Source organism: Artemia sp. Qi Xiang Cuo, chromosome 14 (assembly GCF_049724085.1).
Source record: "Artemia sp. Qi Xiang Cuo chromosome 14, ASM4972408v1, whole genome shotgun sequence".
Lineage (NCBI taxonomy): Eukaryota > Metazoa > Arthropoda > Branchiopoda > Anostraca > Artemiidae > Artemia > Artemia sp. Qi Xiang Cuo.
Genome location: NC_142807.1, coordinates 27,818,298 through 27,838,240, shown reverse-complemented (window position 1 = coordinate 27,838,240; position 19,943 = coordinate 27,818,298). Strand labels below are relative to the sequence as shown.

Sequence of the window (19,943 nt, the reverse complement as noted above, 5' to 3'; positions counted from 1 at the left end):
ATTTAGAAAAAGAAAAGTAAAATTTTTATGCAAATTTTGTTTACTTACTCAATGACGGCGAGCCAAAATAAAAGCTGCATTAACTAAAAAACGATGAGAAATTAAATAAAAAAAACAAGTTTTTTAAACTGAAAGTAAGGAGCGACATTAAAACTTAAAACGAACAGAAATTATTCCGTATATGAAAGGGACTGTCCCCTCCTCAACGCCTCGCTCTTTACGCTAAAGTTTGACTCTGTCTCACAACTTTATTTTTTAAAACAATAAAAACTTTAGCGTAAAGAGCGAGGCGTTGAGGAGGGGACAGCCCCTTTCATATACGGAATAATTTCTATTCGTTTTAAGTTCTAATGTCGCTCCTTACTTTCAGTTTAAAAAAATTGTTTTTTTATTTAATTTCTAACAGGATCGCTTGTCAGTATAATTGTTCCAAAAATTCTATTATGATTAGATGATTTTCTATTTCAAAACATATTGAGCGAAAAGTAATCGTTCGACAGTTCTAATCGCCAAGTGCAAAAAAGAACGATGGTATATTACAACGACGAAAATTATGGCGAAGGATTATTCTGGAAACCACCTGAAATCTAGAGTCAAGCATACTTCTTGAAATCCAACATATTTGTGGCCAAGTGGATCATGAAAAATTTACAGTCAAAAGCCGACACCGCTGCATCAAATTTTGTAAATGGTTGACAGGATCAGTGTAGGCCTGGGGATCCATCGAAAATGGCCCAAGCATACTCTATACTTGATCAGTTGCAGAAGTCTTTACAGATCTTAATGAAAAATAAGTTTTCGCGTTTAATTTCTATTCGTTTTATAGCCAACTTTGTAGGAATAATTTTATTTAAGCACATCGGCTGTGATAATTATAAGGGTAACATATACTATTTTTGTAACTTTTCAGGAAAGCCAAAAAAACGGAAAAGAGTTTGTCAGCTGTTGTCGCTCTGAAGGACGAGGCTGATGGGGACAACAGGAACACATTCTAAATCAATTTCTTATGCTCTTTTCAGTTGTATAAATTAAATTTAAGTATTCCGAGTGAATTCGAAATTATTCGATTTTATGGCGTATGTCTCCTTTTTCCGTGACAAAAAGGAGACAAAAGCCAGGTCCCCATGTTATAGCTCCATAAGACGATCCTCTTTTCACATTCTGAACTGCAACAAGACCTCATAAAAAAGGGACATACACCACCTAGTGGTCTATGTGTCGTTTTATCTTCGTAACGGTGCGATATACGACAATTCTGGCTGCATATTCGGTTTTTTATGCTGATTTTACCTAAGACACATGCATAACTCATTTTCGATCAAAATGGCATACGTCTCCCTTTTAATTATCACAGTCGATATTCTCGTAGGTGTATACTTCTCTAAACTACTACTACTACTAGTACTAACAACTTAAGCACCAAGCCGCCTTAGGTCAACACAACTAAGCACGCTAATCACAGCTAAACCTACGCGATTTTTTTTTCGCTAAACGGATATATCCTTATTGGGCTTTCCGATGCCTTAAACTGAATGCCTGTCTTATAGCTTTTGGACTGGCGACTTCTGGGCCAAATTTGGGCTGAACATTTTTTTGAAAAATTCTTGATCTTGGGATTAAATATACTAACCAGGGTTGCCACCGTCAGTAGGATTTTACTAGATCTAGTAAAAAAAAATCTAGTAAATTGAGAGGATCTAGTAAATTTCCCGAAATCTTGTAAAAACTAGTAAAAAGTCATGATTTATAGTAAACAAAACTTTTTTTTTGTTTTCCATGAATTCAGTGAAAAAAATTATCGTAAACATATGACAGTTTACAATTTTTGCTTGTCTGTTTTACAATTTTGCTTGTCTGTCTCAGAGATAGACAAGCAGTCACCTATTTTCATAAACAGACAGTTCACTTCCGGCGTCTAAAGGTTGACAAAATCAGCTTTCTGTGTATCAAATCTTATCAACTGAAAATGAAGCTATAATGACACTTGGATTTGTGATGATGGGGATTCTACTGGAATCAAAACCAAAGCCAACCACCCAAGGTGATTAGGTGAATCTCCTCAGTTTGAAAATCTTTATTGAGGAGAAAGGAGCCTGCTGAGAGAAATTAAAAGTAAGTACAAATGTAAAAAAAAAGGATTTTTGAACTTGTAGGTTTCCGGAATTTTTCAATCATACTATGATTGAAACAAAAGAAAAGAGAAAAAAAGAAGATAAAAGGAAAAAAGATTGTGAAAATCGTATTGATTATCCTCCTATAGCAAAAATTGATGCTTGATGGTGCGCGTGCGGCGTAGCCGCACGCGCAAAAATTTTTTTGGGTCATGTAGTAAAAACAGATGCAATCTAGTAAATTTTTCCTCTCCAATTTAGTAAATTCTTCCAGGTCAGGGTGGCAACCCTGATACTAACTCATAAAGCAATCACACTGTAACGATATTTTGAACTCATAGCCTTTCCAATTTCTGAGGGGAGCTGACACATCCTTATGACGCATTCTGCAGCATTCTCAACTCTCAATCTCAATGTCCCTTCATATTTGGGGGGTAGAATGTCACCTCCTAACTTTCCATATTGAGCTAAAGGAACTCTCATGAAAAGTTTGAAAACCTGAGCTTTAAAATGTACGTTGGAAAGGTTTGGACATATATCTACCCCATACGGAGATCCATTGACCTCTCGCCTTAAAAAAATCTGTTTTTCAACGATCGAGTAATATAAAAAAATGAATGGAAAGTTGAATGAATCAGCTCTTGAAAATGAATTTCACGAATTAAATTTTGGTAATAATCCCTCATTTTACAGGGAATTCATAAAAGTTTAAGAAGGAATATGCCACGTCAGGGTTATACTTCCACAAATATATATATATATATATATATATATATATATATATATATATATATATATATATATATAAATATATATATATATATATATATATATATATATATATATATATATATATATATATATATATATATATATATATATATATATATATATATATATATATATATATATATATATATATATATATATATATATATATATATATATATATATATATATATATATATATATATATATATATATATATATATATATATATATATATATATATATATAGTTATATATATATAGTCCGTTCTTTACCTGAAAAATTTGAAATTTCGCAGTTTGGAAAACGCAGGACTAAAACTTTTGTTTCTAGACAGTCAAACATGCTGAACTTACTCGTGTAATTTTCATCAAGATCCCAACACTTCTTAAGTGCTTTTCCCTCCCTCTCGGTAATTATAAATATATTTTTATGCCAATAAATTTTGACGGCCACAAACTTGATTAATTTTACATTTCTTAATCAACATCAAAAGAGTTTCATTTTATGTTCCTATTGTTCCTAAAACTCCTCTTTTTGGGTGTTCTGATTACTATTGACCAGAGTCACTCTTATATTATTGTTCTTACCTTGTCAGGGTTGCCACTGTCAGTAAGATTTTACTAGATCTCGTAAAATAAAAAAATGACGCCCCAAAATGGGCCAAAAATATTTTATTCTTTCTGATAGATTTGTAACTTACAGGGGGTGTAGACAGTACTAGATACCCCTGAATGAAAACGAAAATATTTTGAAGATTGATTATATCTATTTCTGACACCTGAAACTGGTCCATTTCTTTATCTCAGATTGACATGGAGTGAAACTGGGCTAATTTTTTTCTCAGATTGGCATAGAATTACAGGCCATGTTGGTAAAGACAACGGAAACTTACATACAATAAAAAAATATCGCCTTACGACAGTGACGATAAAACCTTTTCGAAAAATTTGTTTTGTTAATTCGTGACACCCCAAATGGGCCAAAATATGTTTTGTACATATTTGTAGGGACACGGGTTCGATTCCTGGCGTGGCCAGTTATTTGGTTTGGGACGGAGGTCAGTGGAGTTTTTCTGTAGGCTTAGTCATAGTCTACCCAGCTCTTAATGGGTAACTAGAGAAGTAGGGGAAAGGTAAACAGGAAGCGTTTGCGAAAGCGCAGGATGGCTCGTAAACGACACAGCATTCGCGTGGGATTCTGATCAATGGACAATTCTTCTGGGCTTGGTATGTTTTGAAGGGCTATTTCGGGCTGGAAAACCTCTTTCAAGCTAATTTATCTACTAGGGGCTGCCTCCCCGTAGTAGCATAATATTTGTAGGCATAAATATATAATGATTCGGAGGCAATAGGCTTGAGATTGTCTGTGCAGTATTTCGACTCTTGTTGATAGAAGAGCATCGCCAAGTGCTGAAAACCATGTTGTAACCAAGATGGGCCCAGGTTTTCACAAAACCTCCATTAATGGAGGTCCCAGGGACTTCTTGCTGTCCGGTTCTAAGCCGGCTTAAGCACTTCGGTGTAGACTTGAGAAGATATGTGATTCCCGCCCTTTATTGGTATCCGGGATCATTGCTTTTCCTGGAGCCAAAATAATTTCAATGATTTAAAGACCATGAAAATTGGAACTTGGAATGTTACGACGTTAAAACGTTTTGACTGACGAATTCAGACGATTCGAACTGGACTCATATACCAGGGGTAGGAAGCCTGAAATTAGGTGATATAGAGCTTGTTTAATCAGGCAGGAAGGATGGGGTGCATAGACAGGGAGTAGGGCTCATGATGAATAAGGAAGCTGCTAAGTCTTGTTTAGGCAGGGAAGGTATTAATAATAGAATACTAATTGCTCATTATATGACTAAAAAGCTCAGGGATCAGTTACAGTAGTATATGCCCCTGTAGAACTGACTGATGGAGATACTAGTGACTCAGATGAATTTTACTTACAGTTACAGACAGGGTCCCAGGTAGAAATATTATGTTTTTACTAGGAGATTTTAACGCCCAAGTCGGTAGAAATAGGGATAGATGGCATCCTAGCCTAGGTAAATTTGGTGTTGGAAAAGAAAACAGCAGTGGATACAGATATTTCCAATTTTGTAGGTATAACAATCTAGTTCTAACCAATACGGTGTTTGGTCATAAAATGGCTCATAAGTTAACATGGTATTCACGTGATGGTAAGACAGCAAACCTTATTGATTATGTTACAGAAAACCAAAGACTGGCGGGATGAATACAGGATACTCTGGTATATAAGGGTGCTGTTATTGATGTTAAAAGTAAAGATCACCATCTAGTAGTGTCAAGGGTTAATTTAAAGCTGAAATTTCGGAAGACTAACTACCTCCCGGGATGTTATGATGTTGGTAGACTCCAAGAGGACAATTTGAGAGAAACTTCCCAGAAACAGTTGAATACTAAACTTGAGAGTTTAAAATTTGACAATGTGGAAGATGGTTCGAATAATTTTAAAAAATAATTTTTGAAGTTGCTGAAGGTGTGTCCGGAAATAAAGTTAGAACTGCAGCTAGGAATATTAGTTAAACAGTTTATGTTTAACAGAGAAAAGAAGGGACTTGTACAAGAATTGTAAGTGTGACATGTCATATGAGAACAAAAGGTATGTAAATAGAGGGGATAAAATATTAAAATATGAACTGAGGAGATGTGAAGTAGAGGCCATGGATTAAATTGCCGAGGATCTGCAAGATGCATTAGCGATAAGTAAAGAATTAAAGAGAGATGGGTAGAACATTTTGAGAATTTACCAAACCGAGATAGAGTTGCAGGAAAAGATATAGAAGAAAATGAAAAAGTTTGTGATTCCTTGGATGTGAATGAAGATTTGTTCTGTGAGGAAGAATTAGCGACAGTACTAAAAGGATTAAAATAAAAATAATAAGGCTCCAGATGCTGATAGGTTGGTAAATGAGTTTTTTAAATATGGTAGCTCTGAGGTTAGAAATAAGTTACTGAAGATTATGACTATAATTTTTGAAAAAGGGGAAGTACCTAACGATTTTAGGAAAACCTCAATTAAGCCACTTTATAAGAAAGGTGATAAAAGTGAGTGTGGTAATTATCGAGGAATTAGTCTGGTTTCTGTAGGTAGTAAATTACTTAGTAAGATGATAATTTTTAGACTGAGGGATGTCGTAGACAAAGTTTTAAGAGAAGAACAGTGCGGTTTTAGAAAAGGTAGAGGATGTCGACCAAATTTTCACTCTTAGGTTAATAATTGAGAAGTGTCTGAGTTTTCAAACACCTTTGGTCCTCAGTTTGATAGATTATGAGCAACCGATTCTGTTGATAGAAGAGCTTTAATAAAGGTTTTATCCTTGTATGGTATACCAGACCAATACGTCAATGTAATCAGTACTATGTATGATAATAAAACGGCTGCAATTAAGGATATAAGGGTATCAGCTAATTTTACATTAAATCATGAGTTAAGTAGGGTTGTGTTCTATCCCTCTTTCTATGGATCATTTTGTTAGACTTTGTCTTGAGGAGCATAGGAAAGGCAATGGGAGACCACGAAATCAAATAGGGAGGAAAAAGTCTCCTGGACTTAGGATTATGATGATGATTTAAGCATCCTAGAGGAAAGTGTGAGCAAAATGAATGAACTTTTACAGGGTGCTAGAATAGGTTTGAAAACTAATGCTAAGAAGACTAAGTCACTAGGCTAGGAACAAGTGAAGATGAAAAGATGATGTTGGGTAATGAAAAGATTGATCAGGTGGGCAGCTTCATTTATCTTGGTAGTATTATTAGTAAAGATGGTGGGAGCAGTGAAGATCTTAAAAATAGAATAGCCAAGGCTCAGGTTTTTTTTTCACAGTTAAAAAAAGTTTTGAAGAATAGGAAGACAAGTCTGCAAACCAAAATTAGAATATTAGAAGCTACAGTGAGGACAGTAGTCAAATATGGCTCTGAAGCATGGGCGCTTCGAAAAGCGGATGAATATTTGCTAGATATTTTCTAGAGAAATTGCTTAAGGATTGTTCTGGGTACCCGGCTGAATGACCGTATTTCAAACAATAAGCTGTACGAAAAATGTTGTTCAATACCGCTCTCTAGGGGGCTATAATGAAAGAAAGGTTGAGGTGGCTAGGGCTCGTTGTGCGGATGAAGGATGACAGATTAACGAAGATTGTTTTTTTCGGTCAATTGTCCAAGACTAAACGAAAAGCAGGTCGTCCTCGTCTGGGGCGGGAGGAGGAAAGATTTAAAGGAAATGGGAACTTCAGGGGAGGGCGTAAAAAGGGAAGCTTTGAATAGATTGTAGTTGTGTTGGCCTAAGGTGGCTTGGTGCTGCAGTGAGTTGTTAGTAGTAGTAGTAGTAAGAGAGAAAATGGATGGATATATTTTGTTTTCAGTAAAGCGTAAATGACACCCAGGCTCTTAGAAGGTTTAGGGGGCGGTAGCCTCACTCCTGTTTGCAGTAATTTCTAGTTTTTTTAAGTTTGACCTAATTTTTCATTTTAATTTCTGTTCATTTTAGGGTTCATTTACTCATCTACAGCAGCATCTTTTATCTTAAAGTTTGATGTGATTATTTATTACAGTTTCTGTTCGTTTTGGGTTTTAATATTAATTGATAGTCATTTTTGTTCGTCTCAAGGTTGAATTATTATGGGATTTTGTTTCTGGTCTTCTTATGTTTTAACATCACACTTTACTTTTCTTTGAAAAACTTCCTTTTTCAAAAGCTCTCTTTAAATTAGTTACAAAAAGAAGCTAGATTTTGCCATGACTTGTTAAAGCTTTAATGAAAACTAGAAAACAGTTTTGATGAAAATAGCTACAGCCCGTCATTATTTATATTCGGTGCACATCCATCCTATTCAACCTAATGCAAAATTTTCCTTTGCTTTGGCTAACATAAGACTACAAAACGTGCCAAAATTTCAAATATGAACTAAATCAGTCGTCTGATATTGCAAGTCACCATCATAAAATGTTACATAACAATAAACTAAGAACATTAGCAAAAAGGGAGGTTTTTGGAGGCATTTAAATACAGGGGAGGTCTCGACGTGACGAATCTCAAGGGGAATTCAAAGACCTCAAGTTAATAAATGTTTCGAGATATCGAGATTTGAAATAGAAAGGTAATAAATTATAGACGATAACGAATATAAAAGAAAAAATTGCCACTGTTTAGCTATTCCTTGTCTAAAAGAAAGTATTATAAGCCATATATATATATATATATATATATATATATATATATATATATATATATATATATATATATATATATATATATATATATATATATATATATATATATATATTTGCTTTTACCAGGGCGAGGGAGCAGAAAATATCATGCTAGAATGAGGGTGTGCCTTTAGCATCATTAATTTTCCATATCAAAATTTCTAAGACATGCTAGAACCTTGCTTTTCAGCATGTGATCCATCAATTTTTGCCGTTCCAGTTAACTTATGCTACTTGTGAAGAGTTCAACTTTCTTTTTGCGTTGCCAAGCCCCTGGGCAAGTGAGGCTCTTCGGTGTTTAAATTTAATTAACTAAAAAAAACAAGTTTTTTAACTGAAAGTAAGGAGCGACATTAAAACTTAAAACGAACAGAGATTATTCCGTGTATGAAAGGGGCTGTCCCCTCCTCAACGCCTCGCTCTTTACGCTAAAGTTTTTTTATTGTTTTAAAAAATAAAGTTGTGAGACAAAGTGAAACTTTAGCGTAAAGAGGGAGGCGCTGAGGAGGGGACAGCTCCTTTCATATACGGAATAATTTCTGTTCGTTTTAAGTTTTAATATCGCTCCTTACTGTCAGTAAAAAATACTTATTTTTTTAAGTTAATTTCTGAACGTTTTTTAAATAATGCTGGGAAATCTGGCGACCCCTTCATAGAAACGTCCCTTCCCCCAAGGAAATATCCTCCATGGAAAGATCCTCCCCCGTAACCCCTACTCTTACCCTGACCCCCCACTAGAAAAAAATTCCTCCCGAAAACGCCTGTATACTTCCCAATAACCAATACTATATGCAAACAATGGGCAAAGTTTATAACTTGCAGCCCTTCCCCAGGGAACAGTGGGGGATTAAGTCATCCTCAAAGACATATTAATTAGATTTTCGACTATGCAGACCAAAATGGCTATCTCAAAATTTTGATTGGGTGATTCCGGGAAAAAATGAGCGTGGGAGGGGGCCAAGTTTCCCTCCAATTTATTGGTCACTTAAAAACTTCTTGACACTAGAGCTTTTAATTTCCGTTCTAATGAACTCTCTCGCGATATTCTAGGACTATTGGATCGATACGATCACCCCTGGGAAAAAAAATAAAAAAAAATAAAAAAATAAACACGCATCCGTGATCTTTCTTCTGGCAAAAAACACAAAATTCCGCATTTTTGCAGATAGGAGCTTGAAACCTTTATAGTGCGGTTCTCTGATACGCTGAATCTGATGGTGTGATTTTCATTAAAGTTGTATGACTTTTAGTGGGTGTTTCCCCCTTTTTTCGAAAATAAGGAAATTTTCTCAGCCACGTAACTTTTGATGGGTAAGACTAAACTTGATTAAACTTATATATTTGAATTTAGCATAAAAATCTGATTCTTCTTATGTATCTGTTGGTATCAAAATTCCGTTTTTTAGAGTTTCGGTTACTATTGAGCCGGGTCGCTCCTTACTTATAGCTCGTTACCACGAACTGTTTGATTCAATTCAAAGGGTCATCAACAATCCTTGACTTGCCAAAAGTCCTTCAACTATCCTATGTTTTCTTGCTGTTCTGCTATGTGCTGGCAAAGATAATTCCTCCAGAAAAAGATAATTGGGTGCACTTGTGGAATGCAGTTTTTAGTACCACCGCAGGAACTTCCATTTAAAAATAGTAATTGGTGGTGCTAGCCCATCGACAAAAAAAAAATGAAATCAACATAACAATCAAGATGAATGAAAAGAACTAACGATTTACTTGCCATCAAATTAGTGGGGATATAAAATATAAACAATATAGGCCTTCAAAGAACAGACTATTTTCCCGACCCAAGAAGCCTCTGTACAACAAACCTTGCGGGGGAGGGACTAAGGGAATTTAAGTATTTTTTTTTTAGTTGTGCGGGCGGGGAGGGGGGCTTAAGGTAGGAATCTATTTAGTTTTGTAGATAGAAATATAGAATCAAAATACCTTCTAAGCCAGAGAATGATCATAATCCTTCCAAATGGTAGGCTTGTGCACTTCACAACAAATCTAGTACTGAACGAACTACTCAATACCCCGAGCAACTTGAAGAAGCAAAGAGACGAAAAAACCTACGCTGATTGACTATAGATGTGGACTGTAATAAAAATAAATTGATACAGTTGCCAGTCTTTCGAAAACGTGACAAATAGGAAGATAAAGAGAGCCAAGAAAATTGCTCAATTCCTTGTTAAGTCTTACGCATTTCTTTATCCGATTAATGACTATAGCTAAGTAATAAAGAATATTTGACAGAGTTGTAACCGTACAAGAAAACTTATTATTAGCATAGACGCATATATTCAAACTTAAAAGGATCATGTGTTGACAAGTTTTTTCTTGTCGTTTGATTAACTCTTTTTTGTTTCATACCAAGGTTAAAAAAACCTGTGTGCTATATCTAGCATATTACAAAAAAAAAAACTAGATCAGATATACACTATTTTTTAACCTGGTGACGGCATTGAACTTTCAGAGTCGACAAAGTAGTGCTGACTAAGTAAAAAGCGATGCGTCTACCATGTGTTGCTGTTTTCCCCAGCCACAATATAGCAGGGTTATGGTAGAAACCTAAGAGGGAACTGATCCAACCCAAAATTTAAAATTCTAGCGCGCTCTAGAAAGACGAGAGTGAATGAAGGGCAAACAGCCCTCACACCACGCCCTTTTTTCCTGATGGACGCCCGTCGCCCTCCATGACATTGGATTAAAACTTTAAAATAGATGTTTCAATCAGAGTTGTTCTACAGGTCCATGAAACTTTCCTTCAGCGGAGGTGGCTGAAAAGACCCAAATATTCTCAAGGGCAAAGGCACAAAGTGGCCAGAAAAAAAATGTTATATGTGAGACATATCTCTCTTTTGCTTGATGGAAGACATCACCTATTACAAAACTGTACTATTTTGCTCCAGTCCCATGATTAATTACACGTTGGGACAGTGACTCAGCTTCACTTGTGTGCTTGCAAAATCGGAAACATGGATGTCAACTTCCAAGTTAGTCTTTCAAAATCCCCTTTACGAGCACTGTAGCGAAGTAGACACGCCAGTTTTCTGCAAGAATTATCCATTCCAACATATATTGTACAGACTGCGTTAGCCAAAAAATTTTTAGAATGCCGGGCTGTATCTAGAAAGGTACCGGGCTTAAAGCCCTATCTCCCTGTAATATTTTTCAAGCTCATGAATTGGTTGTAAAAATGCAAGTAAAAGATTATTTCTCGTAAAACTAAAACACAATTCTCCAACTATTAAAACTGATCATAAAGAAAATACTGGTAAAAAAAAACCATAACCACTCCCTTCTCTCTGTACAAAAATTATTTTGGTCTGAAATATCTCTGACAGGAAGACACATTTATTAAAATCGTTTTATTCAATAATTCTTTGCCATATTAATGACGTTCCAACAAATTTAATGCCCAAGATTTCACATTTTGAATCCCTTTAGCAAGATGTTCCGATATCGTAAATGAAAAACGTTTCTCTTCTCATATGCTGAATCTGAAGGTGTGACTTCCATTCAAATCCCTTTGATTTGTTGGGGCCCTTTCCTCACTTTTTCTAAAATCAGGCAAATTTTTTCAGACTCGTACCTTTTGATGGGTAACATTAAACTTAATAATTTTATATTTGTGGAGTCACCAGAAAAAGTCGATTTTCTGGATGTATTAATTTTTGTCAAAATTCAGTTTGGTTATTATTGGGCCTATACTCCCCTACTTACAGTTCTTTACCAGGAACTATTTAAAAATTAAAGTTTTGTAGAACAAAATGCCAGAAATTAGCACTTTGCTATGGCTTGACCTCTTTTGTTACTTAAAAGAACACTGGATTTTTAAATTATCGTTCAAACGAGCCTAGTTCAGAAAATCTACGATTATGAGTTCAATATAATAAACCCTAAAACAATAGAACTAAGAAGCTTGCACGATCATCCTTCTCTAACAAATAGAAAATTGTGTGTTTTTGTAGATAGTAGCTTTAATATTCTCATACAAGTTGAATTTTGTTTAAAATTTGTCAGCAAAATCGTGCCCCTTCTCGGAGGTGCAAAATCGCGCCTCATTTTCGTAAAGTATAACATTTTCACTTGCTAAAAGCTTTTAACGAGCAAATATAGAACTGATCAATTTTGAACATTTGGAATCAGTACAAATAGCGAATTTTGCAGATGGATACATTTGAATCAAAGCTTCGTTTTTACGGTTTTGGTTTATGTTATAATTCGGTTTCTTCGTCTTTTAGAGTGAAACATACTAGACCCTTCGATTACACGGGCTGCACTTTGCGTACAGTTTGTTGGAACAAGCTGTTTGATCCATAGTTTCCTTTAACGTAATGGACACTTCCATCTCCCTCAAACCCCATTTTCTTTTTTTATTAAAGTCCAATATTTGTGTAACGATGCTCCGAAAATTATAACCGTTCCTCAAAAATTCCACCCCTAAAACATTTCTTGGGGGGAGTGGTCTGAAATGTTAAGACGACCTTTAGAGTCATCATTTTTACTGTTTTCAACATGGGCGCCCATAAGCTGAATTTTAGGGGGGGGGGGCTTAACTGGTCTAATCGGCACTTATAATTCTGTATAATAGAAATCTCAAAACAAAAATCTAAAAATATAAGGCAGAGTCACTCATTCAGCGAAGGGGAGGCTGGTGCCCCCCGGCCCCCCCCCCCTTATGTGCGGCCATGGTTTTCAAGGATTTCTTTGAACAAATCTTTTTTTTATTTTTTATTATACAGTATTTCTACAACAAGAGGGAAGCTCAACCCACACCACCCAGAATGAAGGGGTATATGGGGGGATTCCCCTCAACCCTCGTATATTTATCCAAAGGCTCACTGAAACTGAAAGTTGGAGTTTCTTAGGCTTAGCGCCCTCCCCAGCCACTAATGAAAAAACCGACTGAACGTCCTCTTTAATAGCTGATGAGCAAACTATACATCACTATACAAAACTTTATGAAGCTTCAAATAAATAACTTAGTTAAATGAAGCTTAAACACGACTGTCTACATAAACCGTTTATGCTATATGGACTCCATGTATCGTTAGGAATGAAAGTACTACCAAGCGCCATTATGGCCTCTGAAACTGTGTTCCTAAATAGATGGTTTTTTGAGAATTCTAAATTGATTAAATTCAAGAAAAAAACAAGTTTTTCCCACGAAAGTAAAGAGCAGCATTAAACTCAAAAGAAACAGAAATTATTCTGTGAATGAGGTGGGTTACCCCCTCTTCAACCTCCTGTTCTTTAAATTAAAGCTTTATTGTGGTCTAAAAGTGTTTTTTATTCCGATTCAACGGCCATTGTGTCTGAGCAGTCGTTTTTAAAGAATTAGGACGAAATGTCAAACTTCGGCATAAAGTGGGAGGAGTTGAGGAGGGGGTGGCCTTTCTTATACGGAGTAATTTCTGTCCATTTTAATTTTAATGTCACTATTTACTTTCATTTGAAAATGCACACCCAGGGTTATCCTAAATTCGGAGAGTGCTACTTCTACCACCCTCTCAAACTTGACTCCTTAAATCAAAATTAACTTTTGCAAAGCAAGACTTCGAAACAAGGGACACTAGTGTGATTACTTTTCGAAATAGAACATAATTTATCCAAAATAAACTATCAACTCCGCAACATGAGGGAACTGTCGACCCTTCAAGCCTTGCAATGCGTGCTAGAGAAATTTTCTTCCTTTTCTTCCTAGGGAGATCAGCGCTTAAATCGGCAATCGTCTGAATATTTCATTTGCTTCATAAAAAATATTTGGAGCTTTAATACATGCTGAATTTCATTTCATAATTTCTATCAAGATCGCAGCTTTTTTAAGGCAGTTTAATTCCTATTTCAAAAATTATGCAAATTGGCATGTACTTATAATAGCTGTAAATGAGAAACTTTAGAATTAACACTTTTTATGCATTTAGAATTACCCTGAATAATGGATTTTCTTGTTGCATATATTGTAATCGAAACTAAATTTTTTAGATTTTCGTTTTCTATTGACAAGGGTCTCTCTTCGCTTATAGTTTGAAACATGAGTTGTTTGATCCAATGTTCTCTTAAATATCAATGAAGACTACTACTCCCTCCTCCAACATCCGTTTTTTACATTCAAGTTTACTGTCCAGAAAACAAAACGTCAAGAATAACAATCGTTTCTAAAAAAAATGCACCCGTCCAGATATTTATTAGAAGGGGTGGGCCTGAAAGACCAAAGGCTAATAACAGGATAATCATTTCCACAATTTTCAAAGCGAATTCTTCGAACGATTTATTTTTTATAGGGAAGCTCTTTCCTTCATGCCAGTAGGATACATTACCCCAAGGAAACAAAAAGGCATTCAATCTTGCATATAAATAGGGAGGTGAGAGATTTTCCCGTTTACATCTTCGAGAATACAAAGCTCCTGGTAGCACTTACCCCCTCCCCTTCGAGTGCGATTTCTAGTCTTCTCTCTTAATATTTAAATAAAGGTTCATTGAGAGTTTGAAAATTCGGACATGGCGCTTTTTTAGGATTTAATCCCCCGCCCCGCCAGCCTACACAAAAATCCACCGGTCCTCCTCCATAAGGGCTGAAGCCAATTATACACTGCTGTTCATAATTTTATCAAGCCTCAAATGAATAAAGTTAGTTAAATGAAGTTTTAAAATAAATGTCCATATTCACCATTTATTTTGCAAGAAGTACGTGCATCTTAAGCAGCAAATATGTCACTGCGCGGCATTACTGTTTCTGAAACTTGAAAGCTCAAAATACAGTTTTTCGATAATTTTATATCGATTGGCTACCTCGGAATTTTAAGTCGATTCCTTTTTGGCACTCTTTGGAGAAAATTGTCGTTTTGTGCCACAAAATGGCAGCAACCCTTTTCTACGGCGCAATCTTAATTACCACACAGAAAGGTCAGCAGAACTTTCTATTTTCTTTTTGATGAGCCTTCTCTCGATACTCCAGGACTACTGGTTAGATACGATCAGCCCTGGGTAAAAACAAACAAATAAACACGCATCCGTGATCATCCTTCTCGGGAAAAAAAAACTACAAAATTTCACATTCTTGTAGATAGGAGCTTAAAATCTTTACAATAAAGTACTCTGATTAAAGTACTAAATTCGACAGTATAATTATAATAACATCATTCACCCTTTTTGACGGTGTTATCTCCCTTTTTCGAAAATGAGGCAAATTTTTTCCGACTCGTTAGTTTTGATGGGTGACTTTAAACTTCATGAATTGTATGGATTCGGAATCATCACAAAAACTAGATCCTTTCAATCAATATATTTTTATCAAAACTGCTCTTTTAAGATTTTGGTTACTATTAGCTTGGTCGCTACTTGCTTTCAGTGCGTTACCACAAAACGTTTAATATATAAAAACAAACGAAAACCCGATATTTCTATTTAAATTTCGATAAAAACAAAGAACGTCCTGGTGACACTTGTTTCTCCCTCCGAAGGAATCCCCTGACGGTGCTCATGAAACACTCCTCTCCAAATCTCCATCTTTTGCGCTGGCAAACAAATCTTTGCGTTACAAAGGAAATACTTTTCAAACAGTTCGCCGTAACGAACTGTAAGTAAGGAGCGACCCGGCTCAATAGTAACCGTAACTCTAAAAAATAGAATTTTGATACCAATAAATGTATAAAAAAATCAGCTTATTATGCTGAATTTAAATATATGTTTCATTAAGTTAAGTCTTACCAATTAACGGCTACAGGCCTAAGAAAATTTGCCTGATCTTCGAAAAAAGGGGGAGACACCCCTTAAAAGTATTAGAATCTTAATGAAAATCACACCTTCAGATTCAGCGTATCAAAAACCGGACTGCAGTAGTTTCAAACTCATATCTGCAAAAATGTGTAATTTTGTATTTTTTGTCATAAGAAATATCACGGATGCGTCTTTATTTGTTTTTTTTTTTCCAAGGGTGATCGTATCGACCTAGTGGTCCTAGAATATCGTGAGAGGAATCATTCGAACAGAAATTAAAAGTTCTAGCACCCTTTTTAAGTGACCAAAAAGATTGGAGGGCAACCTGGCCCCTTCCCCGCCCCTTTTTCCCAAAGTCGTCCCATCAAAATTTTGAGATATCCGTTTTGCTCATCATGGTTGGAAGGCCCAGTAACTATGCCTTTGGATATAACATGACCCCCCACAGCTCCAGGGGAAAGGTCTTTAAGTCATATAATTGGCCCATTTTTTACACATAGTATTTGTTTTTGTGAAGTATGCATACATTTTGGGGTGGGGAGGGGGACGAATTTTTTGCTGGGGACTTTTCCACGGTGAATTTTGTACGGGGAGGGAAGTTTCCTGGGGGTGAACTTTTTCAGGGGAAATTATACACTGGGTGAATTTACCAGAATTCCTATACGAAATTCTTTGTAGAAGTCTTGCTTTCTCTTTTCCGTCTCAATTTGACGCGTGGAGTTGTTAAGGGTAATTGTCCGGGGTAAATTTTCACCGAAATTGAATTGTCTAGAGGATATTTCCGTGGGTAAGGGGATTTCTCCGTGAAGGTGCTGCCAGATTTCCTGGCATTATTTAAAAACGATCAGAAATTAAATTTCAAACAAACAAGTTTTACGTGTATGAAGGGGATTGCCTCTTCCTCAACACCTCGCTCTTTACGCTAAAGTTTGAATTTTGTCTCAATTCTTTAAGAACAACTCCTGAAACGCAAGGGTCGTTTAATTAGAACAATAGGAAGCTTTTTTAAAATTACGTAAAAGACTTTAGCGTAGAGCGAGGTGTTGAGGAGGGGGGCAATCCTCTTCAAACACGTAATAATTTCTGTTCATTTTAAGTTGTAATGTTACTCCTTACTTTCAGTTGACAAATCTAGTTTTTTAATTTAATCTAAAATAAGAGTGGAGCTATCACCCAACACCCATATTGACCTTTAGTCCAAATGAAGGAAGATTCAATCTTTCCCCTCCCCCCTGACCCTCTTCTACATTTCCCTGAAGTTTCATGGAGATATAGAAAGTTGGGGGGAATGCAATTCCTAGGCCACCAACAACTCCCTCCTCCTAAGCAATGACTCACCAGCCCTCCTCCAAAATCAAGTGAATCCAAAATGAGAAATCAAGCGAGTCAACGTATTTAAATGAACCTTCAAAATAAACATATATTTTAACCGTTTATTATGCATGGACTAAGTTACTCTTTAGGAACAAATGCACCACCGTGAAGCATTACTGACTCTGAAACTGGGAAGCACAATATATAACTTTTCAATATTTTTTTTAACGATTGTTTATCTCAGAATTTTCAATCAATATCATCGAAGCCATGTTTGGGCCAACATTGTATTTTCGTACCAAATGACAGAAAACGTCATTTTGCTGTGGCATAATCTTTTTGACTACTTAAAAAAGGCACTAGAACTTATAGTTTTGGATGAGCCTTCTTGATTTTGAATCTATCATTATTTGTTCGAAAAACTCACCCCTGGTAAAAATAAAATAAAAATAAGTAAACAAACACGCATCCACGATCTTCCTTCTCGAAAAAAGCAAAACTCCATATTTCTGCAGATAAGAGCTTAAACTCTCTGCAATAGAGTTATATGATAGGCTGAATTTTACGGTTTAGTTGTCGTCAATATCACTTGCCTTTTCCGGGGTGTTTGCCCTTTTTTTCGAAAATAAAATAAAAAAAAAAACTCCACGCTCATAACCTCTGATAGGCAACTCTAAACTTGATGAGTTCTATACATTCAGTGTTACCATCAAAACCCTATTCTTTTGACGTATGTATTGTTACCAGAACAAAGCAAAACTTAAACAAACCAAAAAAATCAACAAAGAAATAAACATGTATCCGTGATCATCCATCTCGGGAAATTGCAAAGTTTTGAATTTTGCAGATAATGGCTTGTATCCTCTCCAATAAGGCTATCTGATATGCTGAATTTGATGGAGAACTTTTCCTCAAGATAATTACATTTTTTAAAAGGTTTTCCCCTATTTCGAAAACAGGTTTTCTCTGGCTTCACACTTTGATATTTAGAACCATTACAAAAAGTCGGTTCTTATTACGTGTATATTTTTGTCCTAACTACCTTTTTAGAGTTTCAGTAACTATAGCACGATTTGCCTATTACTTACATTTCATTGCCACGGATTTTTGATGAGTGAACACAACACTCACAATTACCAACTGTTTATATTTGTTACGTTTAAAATTACGTTCAGGAAACCACTGGTCAAACTTAAATGTAAATAGAAAGGGGCGAGGGAGGACAGTAGACTCCATCATATATTGAAAAATTTCTGTTTATTTCAGTTTTAATGTGAACCCTTTCTTTGTTTATGATAAAACTTCATTGTGTATTTAGCAAAGGTATACAAACAAAGTTTTAGCGTCGGTTTTTCTTTTCAAAACCGTTATGTTGATAAACTGTGAAATTTTGGTGTTTGCACATTAGTTAAGTCAACGCCTATTTTTTTTAACCCAAGCACCCCCCCCCCTACATATATTTTTATTTGTTTCACTGCTAATCCATGAACTTCATTTCTGTTGAATTGATAAATTTAATTTTTATAGCTTGTTTACATTTCAAGTAAATATAATATAGTTTCTACTTCACAATTTTGTAGATTTCCGACCAATAGTCCTTATTTTCGAATCCTAAACCCTGAGATAGTATTCACCCTTTGATAAGGTTAATGTGGCACGTTTTTTTCAAAAATGCCCTTCTTTTTTTCTATAACATGACAATTCCCTTTACTTCGATTTGTCTGAACATTTTTTTTTTTTTGGGGGGGGGGGGGTTCCTTTTGAGCAGTTTTCCCCCATTTTCCAAAATTTTACAAATTTTTTCAGGGTCGTTACTTTCGACAGGTAAGTTTAAACTTGATAATTACACACATAAGAATAACCCAAAAAATCATTTTCCCCCCTCGTATGTGCAATTTGCTATCAACTTCTTTTTTGGAGTATCGGTTACTATTACCCCTAGTCTCCTTACTTACACTTCGCTATCTCAAACCATTTGATTGACAATATCGGAATTTTCACTGGATAGCATTTGACCCTCTTCGGGCCAAATATTCTTTCACATTTCTAAGGCAGATCCCACATCGTTACTTAAAATGATTACTTAGTTTGTGTCAGTCTACTCTCTTTTATTATGCAATCTCCAGCTCTTTATGATCACCCCGAAAAGAAACCGACAACAAATAATCCATAACCATCCTTCTCCAAAAAACGCAGAATTTCGTATTTCAAAGGTAGGAGCGCAAAACCTTTGCTGTAGGAATCTCTGATATGCTGATCTAATTTTCATCAGGACCAGTCCAATTTTTGTGGATATTTTCCCCCTTTCCTCTAAAATTAGGAAAATGTTTTCAAACTCATAATTTTTTACGGGTAAGTTCAAACTTCACGAGTTTTACATATTTAGGAGCACCTATAACAACCAAAATCTTTTGATATAGGTGAGTCAATTGCTTTGATAAACTTTTTACTTTTCGTTTTTTTTCTCAGCAAAAGAAGGCGTGTGGTTTTAGGAAAAAGAGGATGTCCTGACTAAAATGTCTTACTTCAATTAATACCTGAGAATTGTTTAAATCATCAGACCACACATCAGTGCTTGAGTTTTACAGATCATTAACAGACATTCGATTCAGCTTATAGAAAAGTTTCAGGGAAGGTCATAACCTTCTAGATACCAGATAAGGGATTCTACTAAATTAGTGATAGGTATGATTGCTGCAGTGAAGGTGATGAGAGAGCAGTTGACTCCGTGTGGAATCAGAAGTTAAACAGGGCTGTGTCTTATCCCCTTTTAAATGGATTATATCCTACAGA

At 35.6% G+C, this 19,943-nt stretch overlaps 1 protein-coding gene across 6 annotated transcripts in view; it reads right to left on the bottom strand.

Annotated features, from left to right (window-relative positions):
• Positions 1–10,214, bottom strand: part of axo (axotactin) — a 228,528-nt gene extending 218,314 nt beyond the window's left edge. For all 6 annotated transcript variants that reach the window (XM_089100414.1, XM_089100418.1, XM_089100415.1 and 3 more), the window contains exon 1: positions 10,059–10,214. The gene's annotated coding sequence lies outside the window, so the exon portion shown is untranslated. The remainder of the gene's footprint in view (positions 1–10,058) is intronic.
• Positions 10,215–19,943: the final 9,729 nt, after the last annotated feature.